We start from the raw sequence: 23507 nt of genomic DNA, 5'->3' as shown, positions 1-23507 counted from the left end.
TCATCGTATAACAGGAATAATTGCAACAAGCGTGAAGGTAATGGTTATTTCTACATTCCGAGCAACCTAGGCTTCACTCTAGGGCGTTGCTCCACTAGATCAAATAGTTAGGGCCTTAGAAGTCGACGCCAGAGGCAGAAAAAGCAATATAAATACTACAGTTTTTCCATCGTATAACAGGAATAATTCCAACCAGTGTAAAGGTAATGGTATGTTCTACGTTCCGGGCAACCTAGGCTTCACTCTAGAGCGGTGCTCCACCAGATCGAATAGCTAGGGCCTAAGAAGTCAGCGCCAGATGAATAAACTACAATATAAGTACAACAGTTTTTCCATCGTATGAAATGAATAATTGCAAACATTGTGAAAGTAATGGACATTTCCACGTTCCGGGCAACCTAGGCGTCACTCTAGGGCGTTGCTCCACCGCAGCTAACAGCTACGGCCTTAGAAGTCAACTCCAGAAGCATAAAATACAATATAATTAAAACAGTTTGTCCCTCGTATAAAACGAATAATGGTAACCAGTGTGAAAGTTATGGTCATTTCTGCGTTCCTGGCAGCCTAGGCGTCACTCTCGGGCGTTGCTGCACCACATCTGATAGCTACGGCCTTAGAAGTCAACGCCATAAAATACAATATAAATATAACAGTTTTTCCATCGTATAAAACGAATAATAGCAACCAGTGTAAAAGTTATGGTCATTTCTACGTACCGGGCAACCTAGGCTTCACCCAAGGGCGTTGTTTAACCAGATCGAATAGCTAGGGCCTAAGAAGTGAACGCCAGCAGCATAACAAACAATATAAATACAACAGTTTTTCCATCATATAAAACGAATAATTGCAACCAGTATGAAAGTTATGGTCATTTCTACGTTCCGGGCAACCTAGGCTTCACTCTATGGCGTTCTTCCAACACATCGAATAGCTACGGCCTCAGATGTCAACGCCTGAAGCATAAAATACAATAAAAATACAACAGACTTTCCATCCTATAACAGGCATAATTGCAACCCGTGTGAAAGTGTTGGTCATTTCTACGTTCCGGGCAACCTAGGCTTCACTGTATGGCGTTCTTCCTCCACATCGAATAGCTACGGTCTCAGAAGTCAACGCCTGAAGCATAAAATACAATAAAAATACAACAGTCTTTCCATACTATAACAGGAATAATTGCAACCCGTGTGAAAGTGATGGTCATTTGTACGTTCCAGGCAACCTAGGCTTCACTCTAGGGCGTTGCTCCACCAGATCGAATTGTTAGGGCCTAAGAAGTCAACGCCAGAAGCATACGATACAATATAAATATAACAGTTTTTCCATTGTATAAAACGAATAATTGCTACCAGTGTGAAAGTTATGGTCATTTCTGCGTTCCGGGCAACTTAGGCTTCACTCTAGGGCGTTGCGCCACCAGATCGAATAGTTAGGGCCTTTGAAGTCAACGCCCGAAGCACAAAATACAAAATAACTAAAACAGTTTTTCCATCGTATAAAACGAATAATTGCAACCAGTATGAAAGTTAACGTCATTTCTACTTTCCGGGCAGCATAGGCTTCACCCTTGGGCGTTGCACCAACAGATTGAATAGTTAGGGCCTTAGAAGTCAACACCTGAAGCATAGAATACAAAATAAATAGAACAGCTTTTCCATCGCATAAAACGAATAATAGCAACCAGTGTGAAAGTTATGGTCATTTCTACGTTCCAGGCAACCTAGGCTTCACTCTAGGGCGTTGTTCCACCAGATCGAATAGTTAGGGCCTAAGAAGTCAACGCCAGAAGCATAAAGTACGATACAAATACAACAGCTTTTCCATCGTATAAAACGAATAATTGCAACCACTGTGAAAGTTATGGTCATTTCTACGTTCCGGGCAACCTAGGCTTCACCCTAGGGCATTGCTCCAACAGATTGAATAGTTAGGGCCTTAGAAGTCAACGCCAGAAGCATAAAATACAATAAAGATGCAACAGTATTTCCATCGTATAACAGGAATAATTGCAACCAGTGTGAAGGTAATGGTATGTTCTAAGTTCCGGGCAACCTAGGCTTCACTCTAGGGCGGTGCTCCACCAGATCGAATAGCTAGGGCCTAAGAAGTCAACGCCAGAAGCATAAAATACAATATAAATACAACAGCTTTTACCTCGTATATAATGTCTAATTGCAAACAGTGTGAAAGTAATGGTCATTTCTACGTTCCGGGCAACCTAGGCTTCACTCTAGGGCGTAGGTCCACCACATGGAATAGCTCCGGCCTTAGAAGTCAACGCCTGAAGCATAAAATGCAATAAAAATACAACAGTTTTTTCATCGTATAACAGGAATAATTGCAACAAGCGTGAAGGTAATGGTTATTTCTACATTCCGAGCAACCTAGGCTTCACTCTAGGGCGTTGCTCCACTAGATCAAATAGTTAGGGCCTTAGAAGTCGACGCCAGAGGCAGAAAAAGCAATATAAATACTACAGTTTTTCCATCGTATAACAGGAATAATTCCAACCAGTGTAAAGGTAATGGTATGTTCTACGTTCCGGGCAACCTAGGCTTCACTCTAGAGCGGTGCTCCACCAGATCGAATAGCTAGGGCCTAAGAAGTCAGCGCCAGATGAATAAAATACAATATAAGTACAACAGTTTTTCCATCGTATGAAATGAATAATTGCAAACATTGTGGAAGTAATGGACATTTCCACGTTCCGGGCAACCTAGGCGTCACTCTAGCGCGTTGCTCCACCGCAGCTAACAGCTACGGCCTTAGAAGTCAACTCCAGAAGCATAAAATACAATATAATTAAAACAGTTTGTCCCTCGTATAAAACGAATAATGGTAACCAGTGTGAAAGTTATGGTCATTTCTGCGTTCCTGGCAGCCTAGGCGTCACTCTCGGGCGTTGCTGCACCACATCTGATAGCTACGGCCTTAGAAGTCAACGCCGGAAGCATAAAATACAATACAAATACAACAGCTTGGCCATCGTATAAAATGAATATTTGCAAACAGTGTGAAGGTAACGGTCATTCACTACGTTCCGAGCAACCTAGGCTTCACACTAGGGCGTTGCTCCACCAGATCGAATAGTTAGGGCCTTAGAAGTCAACGCCAGAAGCGTAAAATACAATAAAGGTGCAACAGTTTTTCCATCGTATAACAGGAATAACTGCAAACAGTGTGAATGTACTGGTCAATTCTACGTTCCGGGTAACCTAGGCTTCACCCTAGGTCGTTCTTCCACCATATGGAATAGTTAGGGCCTAAGAAGTCAACGCCAGAAGCATAAAATACGATATAAATACAACAGCTTTTCCATCGTATAAAATGAATAATGGCAACCAGTGTGAAAGTTAAGGTCATTTCTACGCTCCGGGCAACCTAGGCTTCACTCTAGGGCCTTGCTCCACCAGATCGAATGGTTAGGGCCTAAGAAGTCAACGCCAGAAGCATAAAATACAATAAAGATGCAACAGTTTTTCCATCGTATAACAGTAATAATTGCAACCAGTGTGAAGTTAATGGTATGTTCTACGTTCCGGGCAACCTAGGCTTCACTCTAGGGCGGTGCTCCACCAGATCGAATAGCTAGGGCCTAAGAAGTCAACGTCAGATGAATAAAATACAATATAAGTACAACAGTTTTTCCATCTTATGAACTGAATAATTGCAAACATTGTGAAAGTAATGGTCATTTCCACGTTCCGGGCAACCTAGGCGTCACTCTAGGGCGTTGCTACACCAGACCGAATAGTTAGGGCCTAAGAAGTCATCGCCAGAAGCATATAATACAATATAAATACAACAGTTTTTCCATCGTATAAAACAAATAATTGCAACCAGTATGACAGTTAAGGTCATTTCTACGTCCCGGGCAACCTAGGCCTCACTCTAGGGCGTTGTTCCACCAGACCGAATAGATAGGGCCTTAGAAGTCAACGCCCGAAGCATAAAATACAATAAAAATCCAACCGGTTTTCCATCGTATAGCAGGAATAATTGCAAACAGTGTGAAAGTAATGGTCATTTCTACGTTCCGGGCAAGCTAGGCTTATCTCTAGGGCATTGCTCCACCAGATCGAATAGCTAGGGACTTAGAATTCAACGCCAGAAGCATAAAAAGCAATATGAATATAACAGTTTTTCCAGGTATAAAACGAATAATTGCTACCAGTGTGAAAGTCATGGTCATTTCTACGTTCCGGGCAACCTTGGCTTCAATCTAGGGCGTTGCTCCATCAGATCTCATAGTTAGGGCCTAAGGAGTCGAAGCCTGAAGAATGAAATACAATATAAATACAACAGCTTTTCCATCGTATAAAACGAATAATTGCAACCAGTGTGAAAGTTATGGTCACTTATACGTTCGGGACAACCTACGCTTCACTCTGGAGCGTTCGTCCATCAGATCGCACAGTTAGGGACTTAGGATTCATCGCCAGAAGCATAAAATACAATATAAGTACAACAGTTTTTCCATCGTATAAAATGAATAATTGCAAACATTGTGAAAGTAATGGCCATTTCTACGTTCCGGGCAATCTAGGCGTCACACTAGGTCGTTGCTCCGCCACATCTGATAACTACGGCCTTAGAAGTCAACGCCAGGAGCATAAAATACAATATAAATACAACAGCTTTTCCATCGTATATAATGTATATTTGCAAACAGTGTGAAAGTAATGGTCATTTCTAAGTTCCGGGCAACCTAGGCTTCACTCAAGGGCGTTGTTCCACCAGATCGAATAGTTAGGGCCTAAGAAGTCAACGCCAGAAGAATAAAATACAATATAAATACAACAGTTTTTCCATCGTATAAAATGAATAATTGCAACCAGTGTGAAAATGATGGTCATTTCTATGTTCCGGTCAACCCTGACTTCACCGTAGGGCGTTGTTCCACCAGATCGAAAAGTTAGGGCCTAAGAAGTCACCGCCAGAAGCATAAAATACGATATAAATACCACAGTTTTTCCATCGTCTAAAACGAATAATGGTAACCAGTGTGAAAGTTATGGTCATTTCTGCGTTCCTGGCAGCCTGGGCGTCGCTCTATGGCGTCGTTCCACCAGATCGAAAAGTTAGGGCCTAAGAAGTCAACGCCAGAAGCATTAAATACAATATAAATACAACAGCTTATCAATCGTTTAAAATGAATAATTGCAAACAGTGTGAAAGTAATGGTCATTTCTACGTTCCGGGCAAGCTAGGCTTCACTCTAGGGCGTTGCTCCACCAGATCGAATAGCTAGGGACTTAGAATTCAACGCCACGAGCATAAAAAGCAATATAAGTATAACAGTTTTTTCATGTATAAAACGAATAATTGCTACCAGTGTGAAGGTAACGGTCATTTCTACGTTGTGGGCTAGCTAGGCTTCACCCTAGATCGTTCTTCCACCAGATGGAATAGTTAGGGCCTAAGAAGTCAACGCCAGAAGCATAAAATACGATATAAATACAACAGCTTTTCCATCGTATAAAACGAATAATGACAACCAGCGTGAAAGTTATGGTCATTTCTACGCTCCGGGCAACCTAGGCTTCACTCTAGGACGTTGCTCCACCAGATCGAATAGTTAGGGCCTTAGAAGTCAACGCCCGAAGCATAAAACACGAAATAAATAGAACAGTTTTTCCATGTATAAAACGAATAATTGCTACCAGTGTGAGAGTTAATGTCATTTCTACGTTCCGAGCAACCTAGTCTTCACGCTAGGGCGTTGTTCCACCAGATGGAATAGTTAGGGCCTAAGAATTCAACGCCAGAAGCATAAAATACGATATAAATACAACAGCTTCTCCATCGTATAAAATGAATAATGGCAACCAGTGTGAAAGTTATGGTCATTTCTACGCTCCGGGCAACCTAGGCTTCACTCTAGGGCCTTGCTCCACCAGATCGAATGGTTAGGGCCTAAGAAGTCAACGCCAGAAGCATAAAATACAATAAAGATGCAACAGTTTTTCCATCGTATAACAGGAATAATTGCAACCAGTGTGAAGGTAATGGTATGTTCTACGTTCCGGGCAACCTAGGCTTCACTCTAGGGCGGTGCTCCACCAGATCGAATAGCTAGGGCCTAAGAAGTCAACGCCAGATGAATAGAATACAATATAAGTACAACAGTTTTTCCATCGTATGAAATGAATAATTGCAAACATTGTGAAAGTAATGGTCATTTCCACGTTCCGGGCAACCTAGGCGTCACTCTAGGGCATTGCTCCACCACAGCTAATAGCTACGGCCTTAGAAGTCAACGCCAGAAGCATAAAATACAATAAAAATGCAACTGATTTTTCATCGTATAGCATGACTAATTGCAGCCAGTGTGAAAGTAAAGACCATTTCTACGTTTCGGTCAACCTAGGCTTCACTCTAGGGCGTTGCTCCACCAGATCGAATAGTTAGGGCCTTAGAAGTCAACGCCCGAAGCATAAAATACAAAATAAATAGAACAGTTTTTCCATGTATAAAACGAATAATTGCTACCAGTGTGAGAGTTATGGTCATTTCCGCGTTCCGTGCAACCTAGTCTTCACGCTAGGGCGTTGTTCCACCAGATGGAATAGTTAGGGCCTAAGAAGTCAACGCCAGAAGCATAAAATACGATATAAATACAACAGCTTTTCCATCGTATAAAACGAATAATGGCAACCAGTGTGAAAGTTACGGCCATTTCTACGTTCCGGGCAACCTAGGCTTCACTCTAGGGCGGTGCTCCACCATATCGAATAGCTACAGCCTTAGAAGCCTACGCCTGAAGCATAAAATACAACAAAAATACAACGGTCTTTTCATCGTATAACAGGAATAATTGCAACCAGCGTGAAAGTAATGATCATTTCGGCGTTTCGGGCACCCTAGACTTAACTCTGACGCATTGCTCCACCAGATCGAATAGTTAGGGCCTAAGAAGTCAACGCCAGAAGCATAAAATACAATATAAATACAGCAGTTTTTCCATTGTATAAAACGAATAATTGCTACCAGTGTAAAAGTTATGATCATTTCTTCGTTCCGGGCAACCTAGGCTTCTCTCTACGGCGTTCTTCCACCACATCGAATAGCTACGGCCTCAGAAGTCAACGCCCGAAGCATACAATGCAGTAAAAATACAACAGTTTTTCCATCGTATAACAGGATTAATTGCAACCAGTTTGAAAGTGAAGGTCATTTCTACGTTCCGGGAAACCTAGGCTTCACTCTAGGGCGTTGCTCCACTAGATCGAATAGCTAGGGCATTAGAAGTCAAAGCCAGAAGCATAAAATACAATATAAATACAACAGCTTTTACCTCGTATATAATGTCTAATTGCAAACAGTGTGAAAGTAATGGTCATTTCTACGTTCCGGGCAACCTAGGCTTCACCCTAGGGCGTTGTTCCACCAGATCGAATAGTTAGGGCCTAAGAAGTGAACGCCAGAAGCATAAAATACAATATCAATACAACAGTTTTTCCGTCGTATAAAACGAATAATTGCAACCAGTGTGAAAGCTATGGTCATTTGTACATTCCGAGCAACCTAGGCTTCACTCTAGGGCGTTGCTTCAACAGATTGAATAGTCAGGGCCTTAGATGTCAACGCCCGAAGCATAAAATGCAATAAAAATACAACAGTTTTTCCATCGTATAACAGGATTAATTGCAACCAGTTTGAAAGTGATGGTCATTTCTACGTTCCGGGCAACCTAGGCTTCACTCTAGGGCGTTGCTCCACTAGATCGAATAGCTAGGGCCTAAGAAGTCGACGCCAGAGGCAGAAAAAGCAATATAAATACTACAGTTTTTCCATCGTATAACAGGAATAATTCCAACCAGTGTAAAGGTAATGGTATGTTCTACGTTCCGGGCAACCTAGGCTTCACTCTAGAGCGGTGCTCCACCAGATCGAATAGCTAGGGCCTAAGAAGTCAGCGCCAGATGAATAAAATACAATATAAGTACAACAGTTTTTCCATCGTATGAAATGAATAATTGCAAACATTGTGGAAGTAATGGACATTTCCACGTTCCGGGCAACCTAGGCGTCACTCTAGCGCGTTGCTCCACCGCAGCTAACAGCTACGGCCTTAGAAGTCAACTCCAGAAGCATAAAATACAATATAATTAAAACAGTTTGTCCCTCGTATAAAACGAATAATGGTAACCAGTGTGAAAGTTATGGTCATTTCTGCGTTCCTGGCAGCCTAGGCGTCACTCTCGGGCGTTGCTGCACCACATCTGATAGCTACGGCCTTAGAAGTCAACGCCGGAAGCATAAAATACAATACAAATACAACAGCTTGGCCATCGTATAAAATGAATATTTGCAAACAGTGTGAAGGTAACGGTCATTCACTACGTTCCGAGCAACCTAGGCTTCACACTAGGGCGTTGCTCCACCAGATCGAATAGTTAGGGCCTTAGAAGTCAACGCCAGAAGCGTAAAATACAATAAAGGTGCAACAGTTTTTCCATCGTATAACAGGAATAACTGCAAACAGTGTGAATGTACTGGTCAATTCTACGTTCCGGATAACCTAGGCTTCACCCTAGGTCGTTCTTCCACCATATGGAATAGTTAGGGCCTAAGAAGTCAACGCCAGAAGCATAAAATACGATATAAATACAACAGCTTTTCCATCGTATAAAATGAATAATGGCAACCAGTGTGAAAGTTAAGGTCATTTCTACGCTCCGGGCAACCTAGGCTTCACTCTAGGGCCTTCCTCCACCAGATCGAATGGTTAGGGCCTAAGAAGTCAACGCCAGAAGCATAAAATACAATAAAGATGCAACAGTTTTTCCATCGTATAACAGTAATAATTGCAACCAGTGTGAAGTTAATGGTATGTTCTACGTTCCGGGCAACCTAGGCTTCACTCTAGGGCGGTGCTCCACCAGATCGAATAGCTAGGGCCTAAGAAGTCAACGTCAGATGAATAAAATACAATATAAGTACAACAGTTTTTCCATCTTATGAACTGAATAATTGCAAACATTGTGAAAGTAATGGTCATTTCCACGTTCCGGGCAACCTAGGCGTCACTCTAGGGCATTGCTCCGCCACAGCTAATAGCTACGGCCTTAGAAGTCAACGCCAGAAGCATAAAATACAATAAAAATGCAACTGATTTTTCATCGTATGAAATGAATAGTTGCAAACATTGTGAAAGTAATGGACGTTCCTACGTTCCGGGCAACCTAGGCATCACTCTAGGGCGTTGCTACACCAGACCGAATAGTTAGGGCCTAAGAAGTCATCGCCAGAAGCATATAATACAATATAAATACAACAGTTTTTCCATCGTATAAAACAAATAATTGCAACCAGTATGACAGTTAAGGTCATTTCTACGTCCCGGGCAACCTAGGCCTCACTCTAGGGCGTTGTTCCACCAGACCGAATAGATAGGGCCTTAGAAGTCAACGCCCGAAGCATAAAATACAATAAAAATCCAACCGGTTTTCCATCGTATAGCAGGAATAATTGCAAACAGTGTGAAAGTAATGGTCATTTCTACGTTCCGGGCAAGCTAGGCTTATCTCTAGGGCATTGCTCCACCAGATCGAATAGCTAGGGACTTAGAATTCAACGCCAGAAGCATAAAAAGCAATATGAATATAACAGTTTTTCCAGGTATAAAACGAATAATTGCTACCAGTGTGAAAGTCATGGTCATTTCTACGTTCCGGGCAACCTTGGCTTCAATCTAGGGCGTTGCTCCATCAGATCTCATAGTTAGGGCCTAAGGAGTCGAAGCCTGAAGAATGAAATACAATATAAATACAACAGCTTTTCCATCGTATAAAACGAATAATTGCAACCAGTGTGAAAGTTATGGTCACTTATACGTTCGGGACAACCTACGCTTCACTCTGGAGCATTCGTCCATCAGATCGCACAGTTAGGGACTTAGGATTCATCGCCAGAAGCATAAAATACAATATAAGTACAACAGTTTTTCCATCGTATAAAATGAATAATTGCAAACATTGTGAAAGTAATGGCCATTTCTACGTTCCGGGCAATCTAGGCGTCACACTAGGTCGTTGCTCCGCCACATCTGATAACTACGGCCTTAGAAGTCAACGCCAGGAGCATAAAATACAATATAAATACAACAGCTTTTCCATCGTATATAATGTATATTTGCAAACAGTGTGAAAGTAATGGTCATTTCTAAGTTCCGGGCAACCTAGGCTTCACCCTAGGGCGTTGTTCCACCAGATCGAATAGTTAGGGCCTAAGAAGTGAACGCCAGGAGCATAAAATACAATATAAATACAACAGTTTTTCTATCGTATAAAACGAATAATTGCAACCAGTGTGAAAGCTATGGTCATTTCTACATTCCGAGCAACCTAGGCTTCACTCTAGGGCGTTGCTAAAACAGATTGAATAGTCAGGGCCTTATAAGTCAACGCCCGAAGCATAGAATGCAATAAAAATACAACAGTTTTTCCATCGTATAACAGGATTAATTGCAACTAGTTTGAAAGTGATGGTCATTTCTACGTTCCGGGCAACCTAGGCTTCACTCTAGGGCGTTGCTCCACTAGATCGAATAGCTAGGGCCTTAGAAGTCAACGCCAGAGGCATAAAATACAATATAAATACAACAGCTTTTCCATCGTAAAGAGCGAATAATTGCAACCAGTGTGATAGTTATGGTCATTTCTACGTTCCGGGCAACCTAGGCTTCACTCTAGGGCGTTGCTCCACCAGATTAAACAGTTAGGGCCTTAGAAGTCAACGCCCGAAGCATACAATGCAAAATAAATAGAACAGTTTTTCCATTGTATAAAACGAATAATTGCTACCAGTGTGAAAGTTATGGTCATTTCTACGTTCCGGGCAACCTAGGCTTCACCCTAGGGCGTTGTTCCACCAGATCGAATAGTTAGGGCCTAAGAAGTGAACGCCAGAAGCATAAAATACAATATCAATACAACAGTTTTTCCGTCGTATAAAACGAATAATTGCAACCAGTGTGAAAGCTATGGTCATTTGTATATTCCGAGCAACCTAGGCTTCACTCTAGGGCGTTGCTTCAACAGATTGAATAGTCAGGGCCTTAGATGTCAACGCCCGAAGCATAAAATGCAATAAAAATACAACAGTTTTTCCATCGTATAACAGGATTAATTGCAACCAGTTTGAAAGTGATGGTCATTTCTACGTTCCGGGCAACCTAGGCTTCACTCTAGGGCGTTGCTCCACTAGATCGAATAGTTACGTCCTTAGAAGTCACCGCCAGAAGAATAAAATACAAAATAAATACAACAGCCTTTACACCGTATAAAACGAATAATTGCAACCTGTGTGAAGGTTATGGTCATATCTACGTTCCGGGCAACCTAGGCTTCACTGTAGGGCGTTGCTCCACCAGATCAAACCGTTAGGTCCTTAGAAGTCAACGCCCGAAGCATAAAATACAATAAAAATGCAACTGATTTTTCATCGTATAGCATGACTAATTGCAGCCAGTGTGAAAGTAAAGACCATTTCTACGTTTCGGTCAACCTAGGCTTCACTCTAGGGCGTTGCTCCACCAGATCGAATAGTTAGGGCCTTAGAAGTCAACGCCCGAAGCATAAAATACAAAATAAATAGAACAGTTTTTCCATGTATAAAACGAATAATTGCTACCAGTGTGAGAGTTATGGTCATTTCCGCGTTCCGTGCAACCTAGTCTTCACGCTAGGGCGTTGTTCCACCAGATGGAATAGTTAGGGCCTAAGAAGTCAACGCCAGAAGCATAAAATACGATATAAATACAACAGCTTTTCCATCGTATAAAACGAATAATGGCAACCAGTGTGAAAGTTACGGCCATTTCTACGTTCCGGGCAACCTAGGCTTCACTCTAGGGCGGTGCTCCACCATATCGAATAGCTACAGCCTTAGAAGCCTACGCCTGAAGCATAAAATACAACAAAAATACAACGGTCTTTTCATCGTATAACAGGAATAATTGCAACCAGCGTGAAAGTAATGATCATTTCGGCGTTTCGGGCACCCTAGACTTAACTCTGACGCATTGCTCCACCAGATCGAATAGTTAGGGCCTAAGAAGTCAACGCCAGAAGCATAAAATACAATATAAATACAGCAGTTTTTCCATTGTATAAAACGAATAATTGCTACCAGTGTAAAAGTTATGATCATTTCTTCGTTCCGGGCAACCTAGGCTTCTCTCTACGGCGTTCTTCCACCACATCGAATAGCTACGGCCTCAGAAGTCAACGCCCGAAGCATACAATGCAGTAAAAATACAACAGTTTTTCCATCGTATAACAGGATTAATTGCAACCAGTTTGAAAGTGAAGGTCATTTCTACGTTCCGGGAAACCTAGGCTTCACTCTAGGGCGTTGCTCCACTAGATCGAATAGCTAGGGCATTAGAAGTCAAAGCCAGAAGCATAAAATACGATATAAATACAACAGCTTTTCCATCGTATAAAAGGAATAATTGCAAACAGTGTGAAAGTAATGGTCATTTCTACGTTCCGGGCAACCTAGGCTTCACCCTAGGGCGATGCTCCACCAGATGAAACAGTTAGGGCCTTAGAAGTCAACGCCCGAAGCTAAAAATACAAAATAAATAGAACAGTTTTTCCATTGTATAAAACGAATAGTTGCTACCAGTGTAAAAGTTATGGTCATTTCTACGTTCCGGGCAACCTAGGCTTCACCCTAGGGCGTTGTTCCACCAGATCGAATAGTTAGGGCCTAAGAAGTGAACGCCAGGAGCATAAAATACAATATAAATACAACAGTTTTTCTATCGTATAAAACGAATAATTGCAACCAGTGTGAAAGCTATGGTCATTTCTACATTCCGAGCAACCTAGGCTTCACTCTAGGGCGTTGCTAAAACAGATTGAATAGTCAGGGCCTTATAAGTCAACGCCCGAAGCATAGAATGCAATAAAAATACAACAGTTTTTCCATCGTATAACAGGATTAATTGCAACTAGTTTGAAAGTGATGGTCATTTCTACGTTCCGGGCAACCTAGGCTTCACTCTAGGGCGTTGCTCCACTAGATCGAATAGCTAGGGCCTTAGAAGTCAACGCCAGAGGCATAAAATACAATATAAATACAACAGCTTTTCCATCGTAAAGAGCGAATAATTGCAACCAGTGTGATAGTTATGGTCATTTCTACGTTCCGGGCAACCTAGGCTTCACTCTAGGGCGTTGCTCCACCAGATTAAACAGTTAGGGCCTTAGAAGTCAACGCCCGAAGCATACAATGCAAAATAAATAGAACAGTTTTTCCATTGTATAAAACGAATAATTGCTACCAGTGTGAAAGTTATGGTCATTTCTACGTTCCGGGCAACCTAGGCTTCACCCTAGGGCGTTGTTCCACCAGATCGAATAGTTAGGGCCTAAGAAGTGAACGCCAGAAGCATAAAATACAATATCAATACAACAGTTTTTCCGTCGTATAAAACGAATAATTGCAACCAGTGTGAAAGCTATGGTCATTTGTATATTCCGAGCAACCTAGGCTTCACTCTAGGGCGTTGCTTCAACAGATTGAATAGTCAGGGCCTTAGATGTCAACGCCCGAAGCATAAAATGCAATAAAAATACAACAGTTTTTCCATCGTATAACAGGATTAATTGCAACCAGTTTGAAAGTGATGGTCATTTCTACGTTCCGGGCAACCTAGGCTTCACTCTAGGGCGTTGCTCCACTAGATCGAATAGTTACGTCCTTAGAAGTCACCGCCAGAAGAATAAAATACAAAATAAATACAACAGCCTTTACACCGTATAAAACGAATAATTGCAACCTGTGTGAAGGTTATGGTCATATCTACGTTCCGGGCAACCTAGGCTTCACTGTAGGGCGTTGCTCCACCAGATCAAACCGTTAGGTCCTTAGAAGTCAACGCCCGAAGCATAAAATACAATAAAAATGCAACTGATTTTTCATCGTATAGCATGACTAATTGCAGCCAGTGTGAAAGTAAAGACCATTTCTACGTTTCGGTCAACCTAGGCTTCACTCTAGGGCGTTGCTCCACCAGATCGAATAGTTAGGGCCTTAGAAGTCAACGCCCGAAGCATAAAATACAAAATAAATAGAACAGTTTTTCCATGTATAAAACGAATAATTGCTACCAGTGTGAGAGTTATGGTCATTTCCGCGTTCCGTGCAACCTAGTCTTCACGCTAGGGCGTTGTTCCACCAGATGGAATAGTTAGGGCCTAAGAAGTCAACGCCAGAAGCATAAAATACGATATAAATACAACAGCTTTTCCATCGTATAAAACGAATAATGGCAACCAGTGTGAAAGTTACGGCCATTTCTACGTTCCGGGCAACCTAGGCTTCACTCTAGGGCGGTGCTCCACCATATCGAATAGCTACAGCCTTAGAAGCCTACGCCTGAAGCATAAAATACAACAAAAATACAACGGTCTTTTCATCGTATAACAGGAATAATTGCAACCAGCGTGAAAGTAATGATCATTTCGGCGTTTCGGGCACCCTAGACTTAACTCTGACGCATTGCTCCACCAGATCGAATAGTTAGGGCCTAAGAAGTCAACGCCAGAAGCATAAAATACAATATAAATACAGCAGTTTTTCCATTGTATAAAACGAATAATTGCTACCAGTGTAAAAGTTATGATCATTTCTTCGTTCCGGGCAACCTAGGCTTCTCTCTACGGCGTTCTTCCACCACATCGAATAGCTACGGCCTCAGAAGTCAACGCCCGAAGCATACAATGCAGTAAAAATACAACAGTTTTTCCATCGTATAACAGGATTAATTGCAACCAGTTTGAAAGTGAAGGTCATTTCTACGTTCCGGGAAACCTAGGCTTCACTCTAGGGCGTTGCTCCACTAGATCGAATAGCTAGGGCATTAGAAGTCAAAGCCAGAAGCATAAAATACGATATAAATACAACAGCTTTTCCATCGTATAAAAGGAATAATTGCAAACAGTGTGAAAGTAATGGTCATTTCTACGTTCCGGGCAACCTAGGCTTCACCCTAGGGCGATGCTCCACCAGATGAAACAGTTAGGGCCTTAGAAGTCAACGCCCGAAGCTAAAAATACAAAATAAATAGAACAGTTTTTCCATTGTATAAAACGAATAGTTGCTACCAGTGTAAAAGTTATGGTCATTTCTACGTTCCGGGCAACCTAGGCTTCACCCTAGGGCGTTGTTCCACCAGATCGAATAGTTAGGGCCTAAGAAGTGAACGCCAGGAGCATAAAATACAATATAAATACAACAGTTTTTCTATCGTATAAAACGAATAATTGCAACCAGTGTGAAAGCTATGGTCATTTCTACATTCCGAGCAACCTAGGCTTCACTCTAGGGCGTTGCTAAAACAGATTGAATAGTCAGGGCCTTATAAGTCAACGCCCGAAGCATAGAATGCAATAAAAATACAACAGTTTTTCCATCGTATAACAGGATTAATTGCAACTAGTTTGAAAGTGATGGTCATTTCTACGTTCCGGGCAACCTAGGCTTCACTCTAGGGCGTTGCTCCACTAGATCGAATAGCTAGGGCCTTAGAAGTCAACGCCAGAGGCATAAAATACAATATAAATACAACAGCTTTTCCATCGTAAAGAGCGAATAATTGCAACCAGTGTGATAGTTATGGTCATTTCTACGTTCCGGGCAACCTACGCTTCACTCTAGGGCGTTGCTCCACCAGATTAAACAGTTAGGGCCTTAGAAGTCAACGCCCGAAGCATAAAATGCAAAATAAATAGAACAGTTTTTCCATTGTATAAAACGAATAATTGCTACCAGTGTAAAAGTTATGGTCATTTCTACGTTCCGGGCAACCTAGGCTTCACCCTAGGGCGTTGTTCCACCCGATCGAATAGTTAGGGCCTAAGAAGTGAACGTCAGAAGCATAAAATACAATATAAATACAACAGCTTTTCCATCGTATAAAACGAATAATTGCAGCCAGTGTGAAAGTTATGGTCATTTCTACATTCCGAGCAACCTAGGCTTCACTCTAGGGCGTTGCTCCAACAGATTGAATAGTTAGGACCTTAGAAGTCAACGCCAGAAGCATAAAATACGTTATAAATACAACAGCTTTTGCATCGTATAAAAGGAATAATTGCAAACAGTGTGAAAGTAATTGTCATTTCTATATTCTGAGCAGCCTAGGCTTCACCCTAGGGCGTTGCTCCACCAGATTAAACAGCTAGGGCCTTAGAAGTCAACGCCCGAAGCATAAAATGCAAAATAAATAGAACAGTATTTCCATTGTATAAAACGAATAATTGCTACCAGTGTAAAAGTTATGGTCATTTCTACGTTCCGGGCAACCTAGGCTTCACCCTAGGGCGTTGTTCCACCAGATCGAATAGTTAGGGCCTAAGAAGTGAACGTCAGAAGCATAAAATACAATATAAATACAACAGTTTTTCCATCGTATAAAACGAATAATTGCAACCAGTGTGAAAGTTATGGTCATTTCTACATTCCGAGCAACCTAGGCTTCACTCTAGGGAGTTGCTCTACCAGATCGAATAGTTAGGTCCTTAGAAGTCAACGCCAGAAGCATAAAATACGATATAAATACAGCAGCTTTTCCATCGTATAAAAGGAATAATTGCAAACAGTGTGAAAGTAATGGTCATTTCTACGTTCCGGGTAACCTAGGCTTCACTCTACGGCGTTATTCCACCAGATCGAATCGTTAGGGCCCAAGAAGTCAACACCAGAAGAATAAAATACAAAATAAATACAACAGCCTTTGCACCGTATAAAACGAATAATTGCAACCTGTGTGAAGGTTATGGTCATATCTACGTTCCGGGCAACCTAGGCTTCACTGTAGGGCGTTGCTCCACCAGATCGAATAGCTAGGGACTTAGAACTCAATGCCAGAAGCATAATATGCAATATAAATACAACAGCTTTTCCATCGTATAAAACGAATAATAGCAACCAGTGTGAAAGTTATGGTCATTTCTACTTCCCGGGCAACCTAGGCTTCACTCTAGGGCGTTGCTCCACCAGATCGAATAGTTAGGGCCTTAGAAGTCAACGCCCGAAGCATAAAATGCAAAATACATAGAACAGTTTTTCCATTGTATAAAACGATTAACTGCAACCAGTGTGAAAGTACTGGTCATTTCTGCGTTCCGGGCAACCTAGGCTTCACCATAGAGCGTTGTTCCACCAGATGGAATAGTTAGGGCCTAAGAAGTCAACGCCAGAAGCATAAAATACGATATAAATACAACAGCTTTTCCATCGTATAAAAGGAATAATAGCAACCAGTGTGAAAGTTATGGTCATTTCAACGTTCCGGGCAACCTAGGCATCACGCTAGGGTGTTGCTCCACCAGATGGAATAGCTAGGGCCTTAGAAGTCAACGCCCGAAGCATAAAATACAAAATAAAAAGAACAGTTTTTCCACTGTATAAAACGAATAATTGCTACCAGTGTAAATGTTATGGTCATTTCTACGTTCCGGGCAACCTAGGCTTCACCCTAGGGCGTTGTTCCACCAGATCGAATAGTTAGGGCCCAAGAAGTGAACGCCAGAAGCATAAAATACAATATAAATACAACAGTTTTTCCATCGTATAAAACGAATAATTGCAACCAGTGTGAAAGTGATGGTCATTTCTACGTTCCCGGCAACCTAGGCTTCCCTCTAGGACGTTGCTCCACCAGATCGAATTGTTAGGGCCAAAGAAGTCAACGCCCGAAGCATAAAATACAGAATAAATAGAACAGTTTTTCCATCGTATAAAAGGAATAATTGCAGACAGTGTGAAAGTATTGGTCATTTCTACGTTCCGGGCAACCTTGGCTTCACTCTAGGGCGTTCCTCCACCAGATGAAACAGTTAGGGCCTTAGAAGTCAACGCCCGAAGCATAAAATACGAAATAAATAGAACAGTTTTTCCATTGTATAAAACGAATAATTGCTACCAGTGTAAAAGTTATGGTCATTTCTACGTTCCGGGCAACCTAGGCTTCACTCTAGGGCGGTGCTCCACCATATCGAATAGCAACGGCCTTAGAAGCCTACGCCTGAAGCATAAAATACAATAAAAATACAACGGTCTTTTCATCGTATAACAGGAATAATTGCAACAAGCGTGAAAGTAATGATCATTTCGGCGTTTCGGGCATCCTAGACTTAACTCTGAGGCATTGCTCCACCAGATCGAATAGTTAGGGCCTAAGAAGTGAACACCAGAAGCACTAAACACAATATAAATACAACAGTTTTTCCATCGTATAAAACGAATAATTGCAACCAGTTTGAAAGTTATGGTCATTTCTACATTCCGAGCAACATAGGCTTCACTCTAGGGCGTTGCTCCAACAGATTGAATAGTTAGGGCCTTAGAAATAAACGCCCGAAGCATAAAATGCAATAAAAATACAACAGTTTTTCCATCGTATAACAGGATTAATTGCAACCAGTTTGAAAGTGATGGTCATTTCGACGTTCCGGGCATCCTAGGCTTCACTCTAGGGCGTTGCTCCACTAGATCGAATAGCTAGGGCCATAGAAGTCAACGCCAGAAGCATAAAATACGATATAAATACAACAGCTTTTCCATCGTATAAAAGGAATAATTGCAAACACTGCGAAAGTAATGGTCATTTCTACGTCCCGGGCAACCTAGGCTTCACCCTAGGGCGTTGCTCCACCAGATTAAACAGTTAGGGCCTTAGAAGTCAACGCCCGAAGCATAAAATGCAAAATAAATAGAACAGTTTTTCCATTGTATAAAACGAATAATTGCTACCAGTGTAAAAGTTATGGTCATTTCTACGTTCCGGGCAACCTAGGCTTCACCCTAGGGCGTTGTTCCACCAGATCGAATAGTTAGGGCCTAAGAAGTGAACGCCAGAAGCATAAAATACAATATAAATACAACAGTTTTTCCATCGTATAAAACGAATAATTGCAACCAGTGTGAAAGCTATGGTCATTTGTACATTCCGAGCAACCTAGGCTTCACTCTAGGGCGTTGCTCCAACAGATTGAATAGTCAGGGCCTTAGAAGTCAACGCCCGAAGCATAAAATGCAATAAAAATACAACAGTTTTTCCATCGAATAACAGGATTAATTGCAACCAGTTTGAAAGTGATGGTCATTTCTACGTTCCGGGCAACCTAGGCTTCACTCTAGGGCGTTGCTCCACTAGATCGAATAGTTAGGTCCTTAGAAGTCACCGCCAGAAGAATAAAATACAAAATAAATACAACAGCCTTTACACCGTATAAAACGAATAATTGCAACCTGTGTGAAGGTTATGGTCATATCTACGTTCCGGGCAACCTAGGCTTCACTGTAGGGCGTTGCTCCACCAGATCAAACCGTTAGGTCCTTAGAAGTCAACGCCCGAAGCATAAAATACAAAATAAATAGAACAGTTTTCCCATTGTATAAAACGAATAATTGCTACCAGTGTAAAAGTTATGGTCATTTCTACGTTCCGGGCAACCTAGGCTTCACTCTAGGGCGTTGCTCCACCATATCGAATAGCAACGGCCTTAGAAGCCTAGGCCTGAAGCATAAAATACAATAAAAATACAACGGTCTTTTCATCGTATAACAGGAGTAATTGCAACAAGCGTGAAAGTAATGATCATTTCGGCGTTTCGGGCATCCTAGACTTAACTCTGAGGCATTGCTCCACCAGATCGAATAGTTAGGGCCTAAGAAGTGAACGCCAGGAGCATTAAACACAATATAAATACAACAGTTTTTCCATCGCATAAAACGAATAATTGCAACCAGTGTGAAAGTTATGGTCATTTCTACGTTCCGGGCAACCTAGGCTTCACTCTAGGGCGTTGCTCCACCATATCGAATAGCAACGGCCTTAGAAGCCTACGCCTGAAGCATAAAATGCAATAAAAATACAACAGTTTTTCCATCGTATAACAGGATTAATTGCAACCAGTTTGAAAGTGATGGTCATTTCTACGTTCCGGGCATCCTAGGCTTCACTCTAGGGCGTTGCTCCACTAGAGCGAATAGCTAGGGCCATAGAAGTCAACGCCAGAAGCATAAAATACGATATAAATACAACAGCTTTTCCATCGTATAAAAGGAATAATTGCAAACAGTGCGAAAGTAATGGTCATTTCTACGTTCCGGGCAACCTAGGCTTCACCCTAGGGCGTTGCTCCACCAGATTAAACAGTTAGGGCCTTAGAAGTCAACGCCCGAAGCATAAAATGCAAAATAAATAGAACAGTTTTTCCATTGTATAAAACGAATAATTGCTACCAGTGTAAAAGTTATGGTCATTTCTACGTTCCGGGCAACCTAGGCTTCACCCTAGGGCGTTGTTCCACCAGATCGAATAGTTAGGGCCTAAGAAGTGAACGCCAGAAGCATAAAATACAATATAAATACAACAGCTTTTCCATCGTATAAAAGGAATAATTGCAAACAGTGCGAAAGTAATGGTCATTTCTACGTTCCGGGCAACCTAGGGTTCACCCTAGGGCGTTGCTCCACCAGATTAAACAGTTAGGGCCTTAGAAGTCAACGCCCGAAGCATAAAATGCAAAATAAATAGAACAGTTTTTCCATTGTATAAAACGAATAATTGCTACCAGTGTAAAAGTTATGGTCATTTCTACGTTCCGGGCAACCTAGGCTTCACCCTAGGGCGTTGTTCCACCAGATCGAATAGTTAGGGCCTAAGAAGTGAACGCCAGAAGCATAAAATACAATATAAATACAACAGTTTTTCCGTCGTATAAAACGAATAATTGCAACCAGTGTGAAAGCTATGGTCATTTGTACATTCCGAGCAACCTAGGCTTCACTCTAGGGCGTCGCTCCAACAGATTGAATAGTCAGGGCCTTAGATGTCAACGCCCGAAGCATAAAATGCAATAAAAATACAACACTTTTTCCATCGTATAACAGGATTAATTGCAACCAGTTTGAAAGTGATGGTCATTTCTACGTTCCGGGCAACCTAGGCTTCACTCTAGGGCGTTGCTCCACTAGATCGAATAGTTAGGTCCTTAGAAGTCACCGCCAGAAGAATAAAATACAAAATAGATACAACAGCCTTTACACCGTATAAAACGAATAATTGCAACCTGTGTGAAGGTTATGGTCATATCTACGTTCCGGGCAACCTAGGCTTCACTGTAGGGCGTTGCTCCACCAGATCAAACCGTTAGGTCCTTAGAAGTCAACGCCCGAAGCATAAAATACAAAATAAATAGAACAGTTTTTCCATTGTATAAAACGAATAATTGCTACCAGTGTAAAAGTTATGGTCATTTCTACGTTCCGGGCAACCTAGGCTTCACTCTAGGGCGGTGCTCCACCATATCGAATAGCAACGGCCTTAGAAGCCTACGCCTGAAGCATAAAATACAATAAAAATACAACGGTCTTTTCATCGTATAACAGGAATAATTGCAACAAGCGTGAAAGTAATGATCATTTCGGCGTTTCGGGCATCCTAGACTTAACTCTGAGGCATTGCTCCACCAGATCGAATAGTTAGGGCCTAAGAAGTGAACACCAGAAGCACTAAACACAATATAAATACAACAGTTTTTCCATCGTATAAAACGAATAATTGCAACCAGTTTGAAAGTTATGGTCATTTCTACATTCCGAGCAACATAGGCTTCACTCTAGGGCGTTGCTCCAACAGATTGAATAGTTAGGGCCTTAGAAATAAACGCCCGAAGCATAAAATGCAATAAAAATACAACAGTTTTTCCATCGTATAACAGGATTAATTGCAACCAGTTTGAAAGTGATGGTCATTTCGACGTTCCGGGCATCCTAGGCTTCACTCTAGGGCGTTGCTCCACTAGATCGAATAGCTAGGGCCATAGAAGTCAACGCCAGAAGCATAAAATACGATATAAATACAACAGCTTTTCCATCGTATAAAAGGAATAATTGCAAACACTGCGAAAGTAATGGTCATTTCTACGTCCCGGGCAACCTAGGCTTCACCCTAGGGCGTTGCTCCACCAGATTAAACAGTTAGGGCCTTAGAAGTCAACGCCCGAAGCATAAAATGCAAAATAAATAGAACAGTTTTTCCATTGTATAAAACGAATAATTGCTACCAGTGTAAAAGTTATGGTCATTTCTACGTTCCGGGCAACCTAGGCTTCACCCTAGGGCGTTGTTCCACCAGATCGAATAGTTAGGGCCTAAGAAGTGAACGCCAGAAGCATAAAATACAATATAAATACAACAGTTTTTCCATCGTATAAAACGAATAATTGCAACCAGTGTGAAAGCTATGGTCATTTGTACATTCCGAGCAACCTAGGCTTCACTCTAGGGCGTTGCTCCAACAGATTGAATAGTCAGGGCCTTAGAAGTCAACGCCCGAAGCATAAAATGCAATAAAAATACAACAGTTTTTCCATCGAATAACAGGATTAATTGCAACCAGTTTGAAAGTGATGGTCATTTCTACGTTCCGGGCAACCTAGGCTTCACTCTAGGGCGTTGCTCCACTAGATCGAATAGTTAGGTCCTTAGAAGTCACCGCCCGAAGAATAAAATACAAAATAAATACAACAGCCTTTACACCGTATAAAACGAATAATTGCAACCTGTGTGAAGGTTATGGTCATATCTACGTTCCGTGCAACCTAGGCTTCACTGTAGGGCGTTGCTCCACCAGATCAAACCGTTAGGTCCTTAGAAGTCAACGCCCGAAGCATAAAATACAAAATAAATAGAACAGTTTTCCCATTGTATAAAACGAATAATTGCTACCAGTGTAAAAGTTATGGTCATTTCTACGTTCCGGGCAACCTAGGCTTCACTCTAGGGCGTTGCTCCACCATATCGAATAGCAACGGCCTTAGAAGCCTAGGCCTGAAGCATAAAATACAATAAAAATACAACGGTCTTTTCATCGTATAACAGGAGTAATTGCAACAAGCGTGAAAGTAATGATCATTTCGGCGTTTCGGGCATCCTAGACTTAACTCTGAGGCATTGCTCCATCAGATCGAATAGTTAGGGCCTAAGAAGTGAACGCCAGGAGCATTAAACACAATATAAATACAACAGTTTTTCCATCGCATAAAACGAATAATTGCAACCAGTGTGAAAGTTATGGTCATTTCTACGTTCCGGGCAACCTAGGCTTCACTCTAGGGCGTTGCTCCACCATATCGAATAGCAACGGCCTTAGAAGCCTACGCCTGAAGCATAAAATGCAATAAAAATACAACAGTTTTTCCATCGTATAACAGGATTAATTGCAACCAGTTTGAAAGTGATGGTCATTTCTACGTTCCGGGCATCCTAGGCTTCACTCTAGGGCGTTGCTCCACTAGAGCGAATAGCTAGGGCCATAGAAGTCAACGCCAGAAGCATAAAATACGATATAAATACAACAGCTTTTCCATCGTATAAAAGGAATAATTGCAAACAGTGCGAAAGTAATGGTCATTTCTACGTTCCGGGCAACCTAGGCTTCACCCTAGGGCGTTGCTCCACCAGATTAAACAGTTAGG

The sequence above is a fragment of the Calliopsis andreniformis genome, unplaced genomic scaffold, assembly GCF_051401765.1.
Source record: "Calliopsis andreniformis isolate RMS-2024a unplaced genomic scaffold, iyCalAndr_principal scaffold0002, whole genome shotgun sequence".
NCBI lineage: Eukaryota > Metazoa > Arthropoda > Insecta > Hymenoptera > Andrenidae > Calliopsis > Calliopsis andreniformis.
Note: the sequence above shows the minus strand (reverse complement) of the source record.